This window comes from Scleropages formosus, chromosome 16 (genome assembly GCF_900964775.1).
Source record: "Scleropages formosus chromosome 16, fSclFor1.1, whole genome shotgun sequence".
Taxonomy (NCBI): Eukaryota; Metazoa; Chordata; class Actinopteri; order Osteoglossiformes; family Osteoglossidae; genus Scleropages; species Scleropages formosus.
Window position 1 is genome coordinate 11,691,722 of NC_041821.1, and position 16,768 is coordinate 11,708,489.

The window sequence follows — 16,768 nt, forward strand, 5'->3', positions numbered from 1 at the left end:
TGGGTACAGCAGAAAACTAATTAACTTGGAGTTAAATTAAAACCTGGTAACATTTCAGTCCACTGATAATTGCACTGTAATTAAATACAGAAAAAAATTTAACCACTACTTCGTAGGCAGCTATTTGACACTTAATTTGAACTTGACTTAAGGGCCATGTTTCTTGATGATGGTAAAGATGTGCATATATGCAAATATACAAATATATATATACATATGTAGCATGTGCGCGCACGCGCGCACACACACACACACACACACACACACAAAATACATATATACTCAGATCATTGCATTCATACATGTTATTGGTTGACCTGGAAAGGCATCTTATTTTTGCTGCACGTGTCAAAATATATGCAGTTCTTCAACTTTAAGAATGTGAATGATTCTGAACATTTCTTAAGGACATTATTTAACAGTTAGACCATCCAGAGGTAATCCAGGCAATGCCTTGGGCAAAGCCTGGCCAAAAGATTCCCAGTGTCACTTCAGATAAGGCAGGAGGTATAATGTAATGGCTCTGGGACAGTCTTGGTGTCTGCTCCAGTCACTTCACTCTGCGCCGTACTCAAACCCGAGCAATTATATAGGCACACTGTGTGCGTGCTGGTGCACTAGCTCTAGACAAGAGGTGGTACTCTAGGTGCCAATGCTAAACAGTGACTGTCCAGAGGTGGGGGAGAGGGGGCAGGTGGTGAGCCTCTGCTCCTCCTCTTGGTTTCTTCAGTACATCCCTCTAATGGACTAGTGGAGTTGGTCCTCAGGTTTAGCTTGTTTTTTTTTTTTTGTAATTCAAGTGTTTATTCAAGTGAAGAAAATCCTTATTTTGTGTATTTTTTTTTCATTTTCCGTTAAGGATCTAAAATTATATTTCAATGTGTGTAACATGGCATGCTGTGAAATATTTTGTTAATGTGCTTTTATTTTAAGCACACAGCCTTAGATTAGCAAAAAAGAAAACTCTACAAAGCATCTGGCTATTATAACCCGAAAAAGAATCTATTAAATATCCTTGAAAAAAGAAAAAAAAAAAAAAAACAGATGAAATCCCCTCCAAATAAGAGAATGCACAATGGACAAGCAATTCTGCTTTGCACAAAAGCCTGGGTCCATCACCGTCCAACAGAGCAGGCAGTAATGTATTTCATCTTGGACCAAATACAATCACATAGAAAACCCAGATAAATGATGACTTCAAGTTTTTGTGTTGAAGATGCCATGCGAAACAACCTTGATGTAAGAGGTCCTTGAAGCTCAGACCATTTCAATTATTAGACCAAGTCTGAAAAATCAAAATAAAAAAATGTGAAAATCCAAGCAGTCACGGGGCCTTTATCGTCGTGCAAAGTAAACTGAAACTCGAAAATTAGGACAGAATTGGCTTCTGTCATTTTCCTGGAAAACAAAATGCTTCTCGAGGCACATTCTGATGAAATAAATCACATGTTAATGTTACGCATTGTTTCAAAGCAAGATCAATGTGACAATACTGTAACATTGCAAATTAATTTCTGAAGCACATTTCCAGAAATGTGACGTGAAAAGGCGGACTGCTTGGCAGGATGCCGATGGCCAGCGTGACAAATCATCCACGCTCTTCAACTGTACATTGTTTTAACAGCCACCCTTCACAACACATTATACCGTTTACAAGTCCTTTCTTTGTCTAACTTCAGTGTTCACAGTTCAATTTTAACTTTGTCATCCCACAATTGTACAGATGTACATGAGAGTACCTGATATTCTTTCAAATGTATTGTAAATAAATAACTAAAGTGCACAGAGGGTGGGAGTCGAGACACCGAAAAAATGCTCTGAGTGTAATCACATCAGATGGTGTGAAAAACACAGTGACCGTCTCCCGCCCTCCAGGAGCTGGGCGATGGACTCTGATCAATAAAATGCTTGCAGCCGTGTGTGTAACAAGGAGGAAAGTTGAAATGATGGTGCTACAATTCCATGCCACCTTGCAGTCAACTTGGCCTCAGAAGGGAAATTTGATGTTATTAGCATCCCAATAGCCAGATCATGAACCTGTAATTTGAGTGCTGATCAGTCCACACAAACCAAATGAGTAGTGGGAGGGAGGTTAAAATTGGTCTTTGAAAAGACTTCCAGGTACTTCTTACTACAATGCTTACACTCCACTTGAACTCAGATTATAAAGCAATAGCCACATGAGGTATTGCAATATCGCTGTTATGTTAAAAATACATAATTTCCTTTGAGCAAATTCCAAATTCAACAACCCACCGGCACTGCCTTGCAGAATTATATATATGTATATATACAATAAATGCATACATAGATATATACAGTATATTAATGTATGTATTTATTGCTTCATTTCCACAGTGATTTTCCTTATTTATATATTTATTTTAATTCTCATACCTTTAAGATAGGCCATGGTGTTTGTTTAGGATGTGGATTAGGCAATTATTAAACAGAAACCACAGAAACTCTATAGAAATATTCTATGTTAAATAATCTACAGAAATACACACACACTTTCCAAACCGCTTGTCCCATACAGGGTCACGGGGAACCGGAGCCTAACCCGGCAACTCAGGGCGTAAGGCCGGAGGGGACACACCCAGGACAGGATGCCAGTCCATCGCAAGTCACCCCAAGTGGGACTCAAACCCCAGACCCACTGGAGAGCAGGACCCGGTCAAACCCACTGCGCCACTGCACCACCGCACCCCCATCTATAGAAATATTTATATCTATATATATTTTCCCATATCACTGTCTGTGGCCACAGCACTAATTTGTGGAGTATCGCTGTCTAAAGTCACTGCACAACGGTGTTGTCCATAGCTTCAGTTGGAGAAATATGCATAATATTATTCTATTCATTCAACACTACTGTTGCAAATAGCTTCACATGGACTGATTTGTGAACTATTAATGTTTATAGTTACAGATAGATTTAAAAGTAAAGGGTGACTGACTGAGGACAAGCTGGACTGCTTTGTAAAGTAGCACCTTCTCAAGTCACATCTGGATTTCTATATATTTACCACTGTAGGTGCAGCTCATCTCCCAGTGGAGCCTCATGCTGTACTTCAGGTTAATATGGATTTTTGTTTTCGCTAAATCACAAAAGTACCTCAAGCCACATTTCCTGGGCACCTAGCCCTCTAATAGCATTTTCATTACAATGGTAAAACAGATGTTAATTGTTAAAATCAAAAAAAGTTTTAAAATCATTTCCTGTAGGTATTCAGTGAACCATATTGAAAACGGATGTTCAGTCTTGTTAGCATAACTAGATATACGTCATTTGAAAATGAAATGTAACACAATGACAAGCGAGCAGTTTGTGCCAAATGATGCATATAACCATTCCAGAGATATAACTGTCATAATTGAATATGCAGCAGAGAAAAAGAAATAAAATAGGGAAAAAGTAATAAATAAATAGATAATATATTGCCAGTCCTTGATGAATAACTCTTACAGAAAGCTCCTGCATGAATAGGATGGAGAAAGTTATATTTAATATTTTTCTATTTTCCTAATTATTATTTTTGTACTTGGGTTAACCTTACCCCTAACCCTAACTTATTACACTGGTGCATACAATATGGTCTTATGTAGCTGCAATGGACCCACGTTCTGTCTGGTGTGTACCTTGCTTAAGTAGAGCCCTATGCTTCTGGAATAGGATCTGGATGACTGTGACTGGACTTAGACAAACGGTTATCAGTAGTGAGTGAGCTATGAAAAAGAGAATTTTATTCAAACGAGCTAATGTAGCATATTAATATTTATAAAATATGACCTATTTAAACACCTGGTTATCAAATAAAGTGCACAATTGTGTCCCAGGCATCAATACAACTTCCCGGTTACAGACCTGGTGCCTTACAAGTAGTAAACTACTGACTAGTTGTATAGCCCCTAACACCTTGCCATTTTTTAAATTTTGCTCTGTCTTTCAGGACAGCAAGTAACATAGTTGTTAAGGTTGCTGGTTCAAAGGCCAAGGTGAGCCTTGGTGCTGTACCCCCTGAGCAAAACACCAAACCAAAACTACAAAAATGACTCAAGCAGAATAACGTAAGATAAATCAGAACTGACGCATAGAGTCTGCTAACCCAATCCAGCACTAAGAAATAAATCAGGTACAGTATTGCTAATGCCTTGAAATGAAGGGTGGTCTTTGTTTTATGCATTGCGCAAACAAGACCTGAAGTGCTCACAGTGAGATCCTGCAACGGGGTAGTTCACAGCAGTAATCACTGGGTGGCTACAATCCATCAACATATTTACATGGAAACGATTTGAGCAATTGATCACAACAATGTAAACAGGAAGATTCGAGACCGCAAGAGCAATGAAGAGAAAGAAAGCAACGATAATTGCATCCTCACAACATGAGAGTGGCAACTTGAACATATTTCTGTAGACCAGACGTGGTCACATTTGTCTGCAAGCACCAGTGCCAAAAAACATTCGGTTCCCAAATACAGATGACAAAATAGCATTTCAGTAATGGCTTTGGTGTAGAAGTGAAGTGATGGTAAATACCAGAGGAGAACAGAATAACATGGTCGTTTACTACTGCATATCTTTTCCTGCTTCCACCTCACCGTGAGGGAAAAAACCATTGAACAGCAAGAAGCTCTGATAAATCAATTAACAGTAATTTTAAATTTCATTAAAACGCTCCCTCAGGTTTCGGCAGGATCTCCCGTTCCAGTCCGTCCTGTAATTGCAGTCCTGTGGCCCTACTTTTTTCTTTTAAATTTGCAATTTTTACTAGATATTCCCAATGTATATTTCCGTTGTACAGAACTGGACTAAAAGAATCGCCAGAGTAAAACAGTCTTGCAATGTCATTTCCTTCAGAGGGCAATACAGACAAGATTAGATGAGGTTTTTTGATAACAATATGAAAATATGGATGAATATGATATCTAAAAGACATGTCAGATGTATTATTAGTATGTTTAGCTAATTTTTCAGTACAAATATGTAATATATGGTTTTTTTACACCTTGATATTTTATTGAAGCTAATAAGGATAGGTTGCTTACTTCAGGGTACAAGAGGTGCCCTCCGGGTTTTGACTGGACTAATTTAATGATGCAAGAGCAAGGCCTTAACCAGTTCGCATCTTTGTGCTCTGTTTGTAAATGGAACCTTTAAAATTTGTTTCACCTGAATTACTTATTTAGGTTGCCAGGTACGGCACGAGTAAAGGCCGTGCGCATTATATTTGCTCTGCAACGAGAGCGTGAGTAAATGCCTTGGAGGACTCATTTGAACAGTTCCCTCCCTGGCTTTCGGTGCCAGAGCAGCAGGGAAGAACGACGTGCGAAGACGGAACGAGACCGCCGAAGTCACAGATTGAGAGGCTGCAAATTAGCGCTCGTCACATTTGGCGCAGCCAATGGAACACATGCAGCCGTGCTCTAATTTTATACCTGGTGTTGCTTGCAGGAACACGCAGAAAGTGTCCGAAGCTGATTTAAAATGCCACTCAGTGATGAGCTTTATTGTTTCTGAAATCTGACTGTCTGAAGGAATAACAGATATTAAATTATACCAGCCCACAAAAGACCCTGTTCACGCATCATTCTTGTTTTATTGCTGCACTTTAAAATCGGTGTGGTTATTAATGTCCCTTATTTAACTTTGACCAGAGGGATTTATAATGTCAGTGCTGTTACAATACATTAGCAGAGGGTAGCAATCATGTGGTAACAACCTTAAATGAAATATGGTACTGAAGTCAACACTAAATCAACCTATTAGACTGGAATAGAAATAAGTGAAAATCTCATAATCGTCCAGATTTTAAAGATTCATTAAAGTATCAAAAAAATGAAACCTTTGTAAGAGCATCATTAAACAGATGTGTTAAATACAGGCCGTACAAAGCTGAACATTCCCATACAGTTGGCTGTGTGCCTTTACATTTTTGGTGAGAAACTTTGGGTAGGTGTGTTGATACATATACATGATATATTTGTTGAAAAGGAGCGATGTGTCCTCACAGAGTGTGAATGACTCTCGTGATGAGCAGCAAGGGGTTGGGCTGTGGTGAGAATACATCTCCCTAATCTACCGCTGAAATCGCACAGGACCCCACCGCACCTGATCCGGCGGTGCAGTCACCTGAACACACAGTTCCCAATTACCTCCCGAAAGGCAGTTGCAGCTAACTGCTGGTGACAGCAGAAAAAGTATGACTTACTCTGCAGTCCACTAAGAATAATGCTGTGATGGATTACCGCTGCGAAGCCGCTGCAGTGGAGAGCCCAATTTGGTACGTGAGCCTCTGCTGAATGATGAGCAGCACTCGGAAAATGAAGTTTTAGTGTCTGTTTGTGATGACTCTGAAGTCTGCATTCAAGAGATCTGTTGGCTTTATTGCACCTGTGTTTGAACTTAAATGAAAATCATGGCTGGGCACCTGTACACACACACACACACACACACACACACACACACACACACACACACACATTTAACTTGAGTCTCCTGATATCTGCTTTTTCACATTTCTGGTCCGTATTATTAATACCACTGATCATGAAATGGTCTGAATTTTCATGTATCCGGTCTGCCGCACCTAGTCCCAACCCAGACATTTGGTCTGGCATGATAAGCTGAGATTGAATTTGAAAACTGCAAAGTGGCTGCGTGAGAGAGACTGTGAGACACATTGCATTGTGGGAACAATGTACCCATGCTCTCAGTTGTGTTTTAGCACTTTTCAGTCTCGCTGTTCATGCGATTGTGTTTGCATTCTTTGTCCTCCTCGAGCGAGGATTATTATTACTTGTTACACACTGGCTTACAAAATGTTACTTTCTAGAATGCCCAGGAGGGGTGGGCAACCACTGGCCCGTGGACCCCCAGAGTTTTTTTTTCGCCCTCAACCTTCAGTTGGGAGTTTGTGTTCCTTTCCCCGGTGGCCAGTAGGTATACTAATAGCTCTATAATAAGTTCTTCATTATGGTAGCCATTAGTTGATTGTCTTCTTTGTTTGTATTTTTCTTGCTTTATGCCTGTGTTAAAGCGCTCTGTGTCACTGTGTGAGAAGAGCGCTCTATAAAAATAAAAATAAATAAATAAATATGGGATTTCTTGATATTTGTTCCATTTTCAAAAACAAGGCTATGGATTTAAAATCAAATAGTCTACAATTAATAAACTCTGCGTTTATTGATTTATAACAACAACAAATTAGGAGGCATAACAAATGAGACCTACATATATACTCTGGCAGTGGATGTTTATTTATGCGCCTGCACACTCTTTTGTAATATTCTTAAAATATAAAATTCTTACGTGAAAAGAAGTTGGGATCTTTTATCTATGTTTTTTCTTACTTTGCAGCTTTCATGTGTAAGACTGTGTTTGGGTATCTTTGCATTGTATATAAATTATGTTCTCAGATTGGGGAGGTCCTTGCAGTTAATTGGTGGTGAACCTTTTTATTTGCAAAACAGCAAAAAAACTGCATGCAAACCTTAACCATCTTGTGATCAGGTTTCAGCACCTCACCTCAAACAAATCCCCCCACAGGCACAGCAAATTAACACAATGTGACCTCCTGCTCTGGCTGAACCACAAGCAATACCCACTGTATCTTCTGAAGAGCATCTTGGGGATGATGGAGCTGGGAGCCGTTGGCTGGAAATTCTCCATTGTTGTGGAATGTCATGTATGTTGGCTTTACCCAATTACACCTGACATATTGTTCCACATATTGCACTCAATTTCCTTTACCTTGCATTGTTCTCATTATATTGTGATGTACAGTACTTTCAGAATGAGAGCAAACTTTAACCAATACCATATCAGCTGGGGAACCAGGTACAACTGGCCGTGTAGTGGTTAGTGCTGCTGTTTTTGGACTCAGAGGTTGTAGGTTTCAACACCACATCCTACTCCAATACCATTAATTTGTTCCCGTTAATAACTGTATAAATGGCTAAATAATTGTGAAGAACATAGCACTTTAAGTGGCTTTGGAGAGATGTGTCAGCTATATGAATACATGGAAATTAACTGAAAGGTCACTGTGTTGCTTTTCATTCTATGTGGTGTGAAACATCCTCTGATAACTTCCTGTACTGGGAGAGGTCTCTATCAAAGACAGCAGGTATGTTCTGGGTTCAGTCATCTTGCTACTGTAGCTTCCTTTGCAGATTTTTTTCTTTTTTTTTTTTTTTTTTTCCTGAGGGGCTACCAGTGGGGCTGACCCTCCACATCACCTTACAGAAGTATCCTGCAGGGTGGAAGGTTCAGGTTCACGAGTCCATCTCCCCAAGGGTACCTGATTAGCAAGTTAGCTGTGTTTTACTGGAATAAATTCAAGGAAATACATACATGGTTGCCTGAAAAACAGATGTAAAGGCTGGGGAATAGCTTATACCACATCTCCAATGTAGAGAGACAATGATCCACGAGTAAGCAGTCGAGAAATTATGTCCCAAATGTAAAGAGTAGAGAGATGATGTCCCAGATTTAAAGGGTGGAAAGATGGCGTCCCAGATGTAAAGGCTGAGGGGGACAACACTCTACTGCTGGTTTATTGTTCAGAAGTGGACATGGCACAATGGGAACTGGACTAGGAGGCCTTCCTGAGAGTCTGGAACCAGCCTGTCATTACAATTAGACTATGACCATACTTTTGCCTTTCTTTCCAAAGGGAGCAATGGAACTGATGTCCATAAAGACCGACATGATACAACACTACCAGACCTGGCTGTCTGCCTGCGCCTTTTTTTCCACAGCCCAGTGTTGTTTCAGTTGTGTTGACTGCTGTTTTGTTCAATAAAATGTGATACTTTTCCTCCAGCGGTTATGCCTCTGAAAAAATAAATACATTTTCAAATTTTCCAATGTAAAATATCAGATCATATCCAAATAATGTACCACAAAAGGAGTATCCTTCCCAAGGGCTAAAAAAGAATACGATCTTCTGTAAAATACTATGCAATGATGATACAGTCACTACTAATTAATAACATGGATAATTAATGAGTAGAAAACAAAGGCACATCATAGCTAGAATTTTTGTGCAAGTTTTGTTGGAAAAAATCTGGCATAGTCAGGATTCCATAAAATACTCTCTCTTTTCTTAAATCCACAATATGACTTCTTGCCAAAAGCTGAACAGAACCACTTTCTACTAAGTACAGAGATTATTTTATTCAACTTATGTTTTCAATATTTCTTGTATCATTCTTGTATCATGAGTATAACTATTGAAGATTTTTTTTTAGTTTTCTACTCATCTTCATTGTTTGAAGGTAAGAAGCAGATGCAACGAGCATCTTAAAATCTTCTCTAGTTCGATGATCTTCAGACCTGGGAAGCTGAATGGGCTTTGATGACTCAAAGGTGCACTCATGGATGGTCTTTCTATAAATGGTGTGCAAAGACATTGCACATTTACAGCTGGTCACACCGGGATCTCAGAGAAATTTTAAGATGCCCAGGATTCTAATAGGCAACGTGGGACTGAAATATCTTGAATCCCCTGAACTGCACTGCTATCGACGTGCTTAGCTCACAGACCACTTAAATGTAGGAAGCCACTGTGGACCCAATTACTGTGTTTGCCTGTTCTATTTTGGTGTTTGTTGGGAGAGTTTTAGTATATGATTTGCTTTTTCACAGCATTGCCTTTTTTCTTTTTTTTTTTTTTGTTGCACAGAGAATAAAGTGGCATAAAAGACATTCCTTAAAATCTATATTAAGTTTCAAGGGTGCTTTTTACAAGAATTCCTGAAAAATGGTAGTTGCTCACAAGACAATAATTACATAAAGCTGCTAAATGCTTATCCGTATTGATTAAAATGTTTATTTACATATCTTGAGGGGAAAGTGCTTTTTCTGTGGATCAGTTGCACAGGAGAACCTGATAGCAGCTTATTTTAAAATTTTACATTGATTTATAAAATGTGTGAATGCAACTAAAGTCAAGGATATTACTATTAAAATATGTTGTGTAAACATAGCGTTTGTAAATTAATGGCAACAACACTGAGGATGCTGGAAAAAGAAAATAATTCTTCATTAACAGGAATTACAGCGACTATGTTGTGCCAAGACTGGTTCCCCACATTGAGGACATGCTCTGCATTGTTTTAGCATGACTGTATATCTTGTAAAGTATCAGTGGTTGAGAGGAAAATTTTTTGAAGACAAACAACCAAAAAAAAAAGGAAAAAAAAAAACAAAAACTATTCGAACTGATTGTCTTAATTCTTTGGTCATACACATCAATACAGTCTCATGCTTCAGATCACGACAACTGGAAATCTGTCCACATTTTTCTGTGAGCATCTGCCGTCACCCCTAGGTGAAACTGGAAGCCATCAATTAGTCAGCATGAGCCAGTTACTAATGTGGCACCAATTCCCTTGGCTGGCCCAGGAGCCAGTGGCAACGAAAGCAAGACATGGTCAGGCCGTCCAGCTTATCGTCTTCCCCTGTGATAATCATTAACTCCTTAATGTGGGTCACATCGCTTGTGGAACTGATACACACTTTTAAGTGCGGGTAATCGGCCACTTCAGGCATGCGAGTGATGCATGTAGGGCGTTCTGTGCTCTGAGGGTATGGAAGGCCGCTATAGCAACTCCACAGGCCACTGAGGCTCTAGCTACAATGCCATGTTACACCGCAGTAGAAAAATTCTCCCGACAATAACAATCCCCTCTTCAAACTGTTAGCAGACATAAGAGTACAAAAACAAAGGATTACCACTAAAATTTGAGTGCTTAATAGTTATCATTTGCTATCCACAAAAAATTAGATTTCTAGTGTTGTAAAAAAATTACAGATTTTTTCCGGAAATATTTTAGGACAATTATTCAGTGCTAAAGGCTCTCGAGAGATATCATCAGAGCAGCACACATTTCACTTTCCATAACATAAGTCTCTTTTTTTGCCAAACTATCAATGGTATGCCATGTATGCCAATACGTAACGCTCTGCAAGTACCACCATATTCCCTGTCATAATGTGTGTAAATAAAACAATAAAGATGGAAATGTACAATTCAAAGAAAACTGCTGATGACACAGTGTCAGTTCAAAGAATTTTCACCATATACCAAAGCATTTTTCTTGCATTTTCTATTCTACAGTAATCAGTAATCACACACCCCATGTACACTAGCACAGAGATAATGTTTTTCTTTTTTGTGAGATATATAAGGCGGCAAGTGACAATGACAAACCCTTAATATCTCCATTCAATGACTGGGTATCATAACACTTCTGAAAACTGACTGCTGCAGTTATGCTTGTCAGGCCTTTTAAAGGAACATGACAAAAGACTTGGAGACTGCAAAAACTCAAAGGACTATGACTCCAGTGGCCAAGTAATGAGTCAGTGAGAGGGGTGGTAAAAATATAGGTTTAACATCTGTAGCCAGACCAGAACAAGAGATAAAAAAAACTCTTCACTTCTGCAGCTAAATAAATGGCCTTTCTGACCCTCATGATGACGGTGATGATGATGATGATGATGACGCTGGCATTATTATTATTATTATTATTATTATTATTATTATTATTATTATTATTATTATTATAGCGCATTCAGTACATGAGCCATAATAGCAGAAAACAAAGTTCTGGCCCAGTTGAAGCATGCGTGACCAAGACCGGGGTTCTTACCCTGAATGACTCCAGTGAGAATAAGCTGCTTAATAAACAGCTGAATAATTATAAATTTGTTTATCTAACATTGCAAGATTCCATAAATAAAGGTATTATGGTTATTAATAATGAATAATTGATTTATTGATTAATTTAATCTCTTACATTTGACAAAATTGTCAAGAACAAAAAACAGAGACAAAATATCTTTTGAAAAGAAATCTGTCAGATCCCAATAATAATAATAATAATAATAATAATAATAATAATAATAATAATAATAATAATATCTTCAAGGTTATGTTGCCATTTCTGTGTCTTAACACTGGAGGATGGGAGACAACTGTCTGCAATGATGCTGTATGTTGTTACCTAGTCATGGAAATGCTGCTTTCAGAACATTAACAAGTGCTCTTCAAAAAGAGTCATAGAAGTACAATCCACAACACAGAGCTACAAGCAAAACATCAGCTCTTCTCATCACCTGTGACCCAAATCCCAGCGCATAACAGACCACCACTAGGGCTGCACCTACTTGTCCACACAGATCCATGCCAAAGAACCTTAAAGGACACAAATGTCTTCAATGTGAAGAAATGGCACATTTTTATTTTCTCATTTTTATTGATTAAATTCATTAATTGCTGAAGATCTGAATCAGCTGATGTGGGGGGGTTGCTGGGTGTTACCATGGCAGCAGGACCATGCCACTGCTCTTCACTCTGCCTCTTAGACAGCCATGAACTAATTGGTGAAAGACTTATTCTCCTTTATTTTTTATTGAGCATCACTGATGTGAGTACACTGGAAATTCTCCCTGAAGTGTAACCAAAGTGAATTAAGCAGATTCCCTCATCCAGACATCCCTCCGCAGTGCTCATTTGTAGTTACTATCTACCAAAATTTTGCATCTGTTTATAGTCCACAACAGACTTTGGAAAGAAATGCTCTCAAATATTTGATATGAACCTTGAACAAGGGCAAAGGCATAGCGAGAGCAACACGTAAGCACATTTCGATATTTTGTCTTCCTGGACTCAAGCACATTTTGCAGATTTACTCTGGCAAGTAGGCTGACAGCTTCTACTTTTGAGCAAGGCTCAGTAAATGTCCATCTGCCTGTTTCCCCCGGGACCTTATTATTCCCCGCGATCCAGGATTTTTTTTTTTTTTTTTCTTTTTTCCTACAAGCGGCTAATTACAGTTTTCCCCCATACATTGGAGCTCTCAGTATCCTTGCTGGCAAACTGCTTGAAAAGTTCCTGATGGTAAAGGTCCTTGAGTATAGTAATATTTCATTGTTGAACAATACAAAGGAATATGCTGTGGTCACCCTTTCTTTTTTACGGGGCTGTGGATTCCAAATGATATTTGTCAGAGATTTACAGAATACTTTCCAAATTCAGAGCATAGGAGGCTAAAATACAGCAATAGATTTGTATTAAATGCACTAGTATAGACTCTCAAATATCAACTTTAAAGACATGAAATGTTACATCCCAGATATATTTTTCTTCCTCCGCCAATGGGCATGACATGACCAAGGCTGTCGACAGCCTAGTTTAAGTTATATTTTATTTACTATAAATAAACAAGATGAGGAAGTTTGAAAGATTAAATGTGTAGTCTTACCACCCACTGAAGCCAGTTGTTTTTCACAGAGGCACCAAGCCATCACATTCACAATGCAGAGACAGACATCAGCACCACCGATGATACTTTGAACAATCTAGGCCATTTGCCGCTCATTTACATGAAATTCTGAGTTAAAGCACCGAGTACAAAAATGTTGCCTGAAATAGATAACTGTGTGTTTGACTTTCACATATGGGAATACTAAAGGAGACTTGCAAAGCGCTGCTACCCAACCTGATCAAATAGCAGCACTGCCACTCTCTTTTCTATGCTTTTCCACGCAGAATTCATTACATTTTAAAGCATACACAAACTGGTGTTTCTCAAATGTAACTGTTAAAAAAGTGTAAAATGTCAGCTCCTTACCTTTCATATGTTGGATCACATCAGCTAAAAGGAAAGAAGAAAAATATGTTAGCATATACACTTAAAATACAATGTCAGAAAGAAGTACATATAAAAAGTACATATAAAAAGTACATACGCAATATATTTTTTGAATACATCTTTCTTATGTAACACAGCAATATGCATCAGTATTGACATGAGAGATATTGCTCTATTCGGACAGCCAGCAACTCGGTTAAAAGTTAGCTATTTCCAGTTTATTAGGTTTATTGAAATATTTCGACATTAATCTCAGCTGGGAAATATGAAGAGAGATATTGCGCAGGCCAAAACATCCTTCTCGGACATTAGTGTGTATATCTACAACGAGCAGTGGAGACCCAACAAAATTTAGGTTTCAATAACTTTCCCCATCCTCATAATCTGTGCCTTTGGTGTGTTCTCAAACACAGTTACTGTACGTCTATTGCATTATTTATTTATTTACTCTCAGTATCTAGATTCCACGGTGCTAACCACCAGAGGAAGCAGCGATCCATTTTAACGGGTAAAATAAGTGAACCAGACGCAGCTTTGGTGTACGGTGGCAGGGTGGCTCAGCTGCTAGTGCTGGTGTCACATAACATCTACGCTGTGCATTTAGACTTGGGTTCATGTCTATTCCGCACTGTGTGGAGTTTGCATGTTCTTCTCGTGTTCACAAGGGTTTCCCTCCACAGTTAAGATGGATGTGTTTCAAGGAGATCGGTGACTCCTGCAGTGTGTGTTATGCTACACTGATGAATAAATGTATGAATTATTGTCGGTAGTTTAGTGTAGTCTATCCAGCACTGTGAGTCACCTCGGGTAAAGAGTTCAGCTAAATACTGTTTACTAATCATTGTATATTGCTTGGGGAAAACTGTCAGCTGAACAAATTTACATTTATTAATTTAGCAACCTCTCGAAAGTATCTTACACCGTTAAGCGACCTACAAGTATTATTTACCTTTTTTTTTTTTAACTGCTGGCGAATTTTTACTGGGCAAGTACCTTGTTTAAGGATACTACATTTAGAGGTGGGATTCAAACTTGCGATCTTTGCGTTCTACAGCAGCAGTTCAAACCACCGCATTAGCAGCCGCCCCACTAAAGAAATGTAAATGTTATACAGCGGTGGGCAGGAGGGTGCCGTCATTCACGAAGACACATTACTAAGCAAGTACACAGCAACAACGATGAAGTCATATGATTTATTAGGGATGTTGTCTTCTTTTCTGCACCCATCCGCATTTCCTCGTGCGCCACTGTGCACCTTGTGTGCAGAAAGAATATGCTCACCAGTGCGGTGCTATTTATAAACTGCATGGAATAAGGAAGACGGCTGACAGCTAATTAGAGCAAACATCCCTGTACGTGTTGCAGCTATAACCATGCCAACTGTCCACTGCTAAGTACAGCAAAAACAAAAAAGCCCGTCGGACCAGCAATATGCAATTTTGCTTTATTGAATTGATTCCCTGAAGCTGGCCAGGGCGCAGGTCTCAGTGCCGAGCTGGAATTGAACTCAGGGGAGGAAGGACTGATCTTAAACACCTGGTGTCCTGGAAGGCTGGAGTCGGGAGGCTGTTTTATGTGAGATTTTCTGGCGAAAGAACATAGTATTTTCCCGGGCCTTTATGTTCAAAGAGTGGCACAGCGAAAATGCGATTACAATCATCAGAGTGAAACGCAGCGCAGAGATGATTTAGCCACAAACAATAAATAAATAAACTGGGGGGGTCAGGGGGAGCAAAAGTGTAGCAGTCAGCAGTATTCTATTACATTTCTTAAAATTACCTTTGTACAGGGAGGTATCAAAAGGCATTTCCTCTAACAATAAAGCAATTGGCAGCTTGAATCATCAGATGTTTGGTTAAAAATAAATAATATATAGCGGTTTTTCATAGATTTTTAAAGACTGCCTTTGTTTCTCAGTGGAATAGACTGGGAAACAATTTCAAACATTTAATTAATACATTTTTATAAAACTTTCAGGACACCAGCTGTGCGATTGAAGGAATGCAGTTGCCAGCATTATCAGGGTTTTGCGGCATGTGAGTTACGAAATACGCTTCACAGTTTAACAAGTACAAAAGTTATCTCTAAAATGAAAAGTCTGCTTGAGAAATAGGTTCAGTCTCCTTAATTTTGTTTCTTTCTGCCATCTAGTGAATAGCTTTTTCTTAGAGTTTGGCGGCTGTACACACACAGGCAGAACCTTTGCTTTGTCACATTTGACTGGATCTACCGTGACAAGGATTATGGAATGAATGAATGAATGAATGAATGAATGAAAACTGTATTATTAATCCAGGAGGGGAATTGCATAATAGTGTGTATTCTTTCATGAATCAGTCTGCTTCCTAAACATATACTGGATATGAATCTGTTTTGCTACTGCATGCCTGAGATTAAACAAAACACCAAGCAACAGTGGAGAAGTAAATTTTAAATATTTGCTTGGAAATTATACACCCTCAGGTATTTTTTTTCTGCTAGTCCATGAATAAATGCAAATGCCTTTCGGTGTAAGTCAAGGATCAACATCAATCTTAAGAGCCACATAAATATGAATCTGCCCACCTGCCCATGTTCTTGCCTTACGTTGATCTTGCACTATAGCCGTTTCTATCAAACCGGACATATTTCGAAATTCTACAAGAAAAAGTACACCTGGTCTTCTTATCCTCTGCATGCACAAGACTCTCAGCAGAATCGACAGGCCTTCTGAGCATCTCCCCACAGCCTGAGTGGCCTAATCCACTTAGCTTTGCTGCACGCTGCACAGTATACCCCACTGATTTGATTTGCTGAGCCAGTTCCACATTGCACTGCATGAAATATCACACTCATTCAACAAACTGCACCACAGCGCTAACTCGCTCCAGCATTAGTGCAGCTCCCAAATACCGGGCACTGGGAGTAGTGTCGGGGCAGCAGGTTACACAGTGGATACAGCACTCACTTTTAAGCTCTTGGGTCACTTGTAACATACAGGAAGATCCCAGATATTGTACCCCTGAGTAAGATGCATGTACAGGTATACATAAAGTTAACTGCCTCTTTGAATAAAGACACTTGTTAAAACAAAGGAATAATTCTACTTTATAGAATTCACC

General features: G+C 39.0%; 1 protein-coding gene across 19 annotated transcripts in view; it reads right to left on the reverse strand.

Annotated features, from left to right (window-relative positions):
* The window catches only part of ptprdb (protein tyrosine phosphatase receptor type Db), a 281,632-nt gene that overhangs the window by 205,192 nt on the left and 59,672 nt on the right, over window positions 1-16,768 (reverse strand). For all 19 annotated transcript variants that reach the window (XM_029259211.1, XM_018737900.2, XM_029259225.1 and 16 more), the window contains one exon: window positions 13,647-13,670. The gene's annotated coding sequence lies outside the window, so the exon portion shown is untranslated. The remainder of the gene's footprint in view (window positions 1-13,646; window positions 13,671-16,768) is intronic.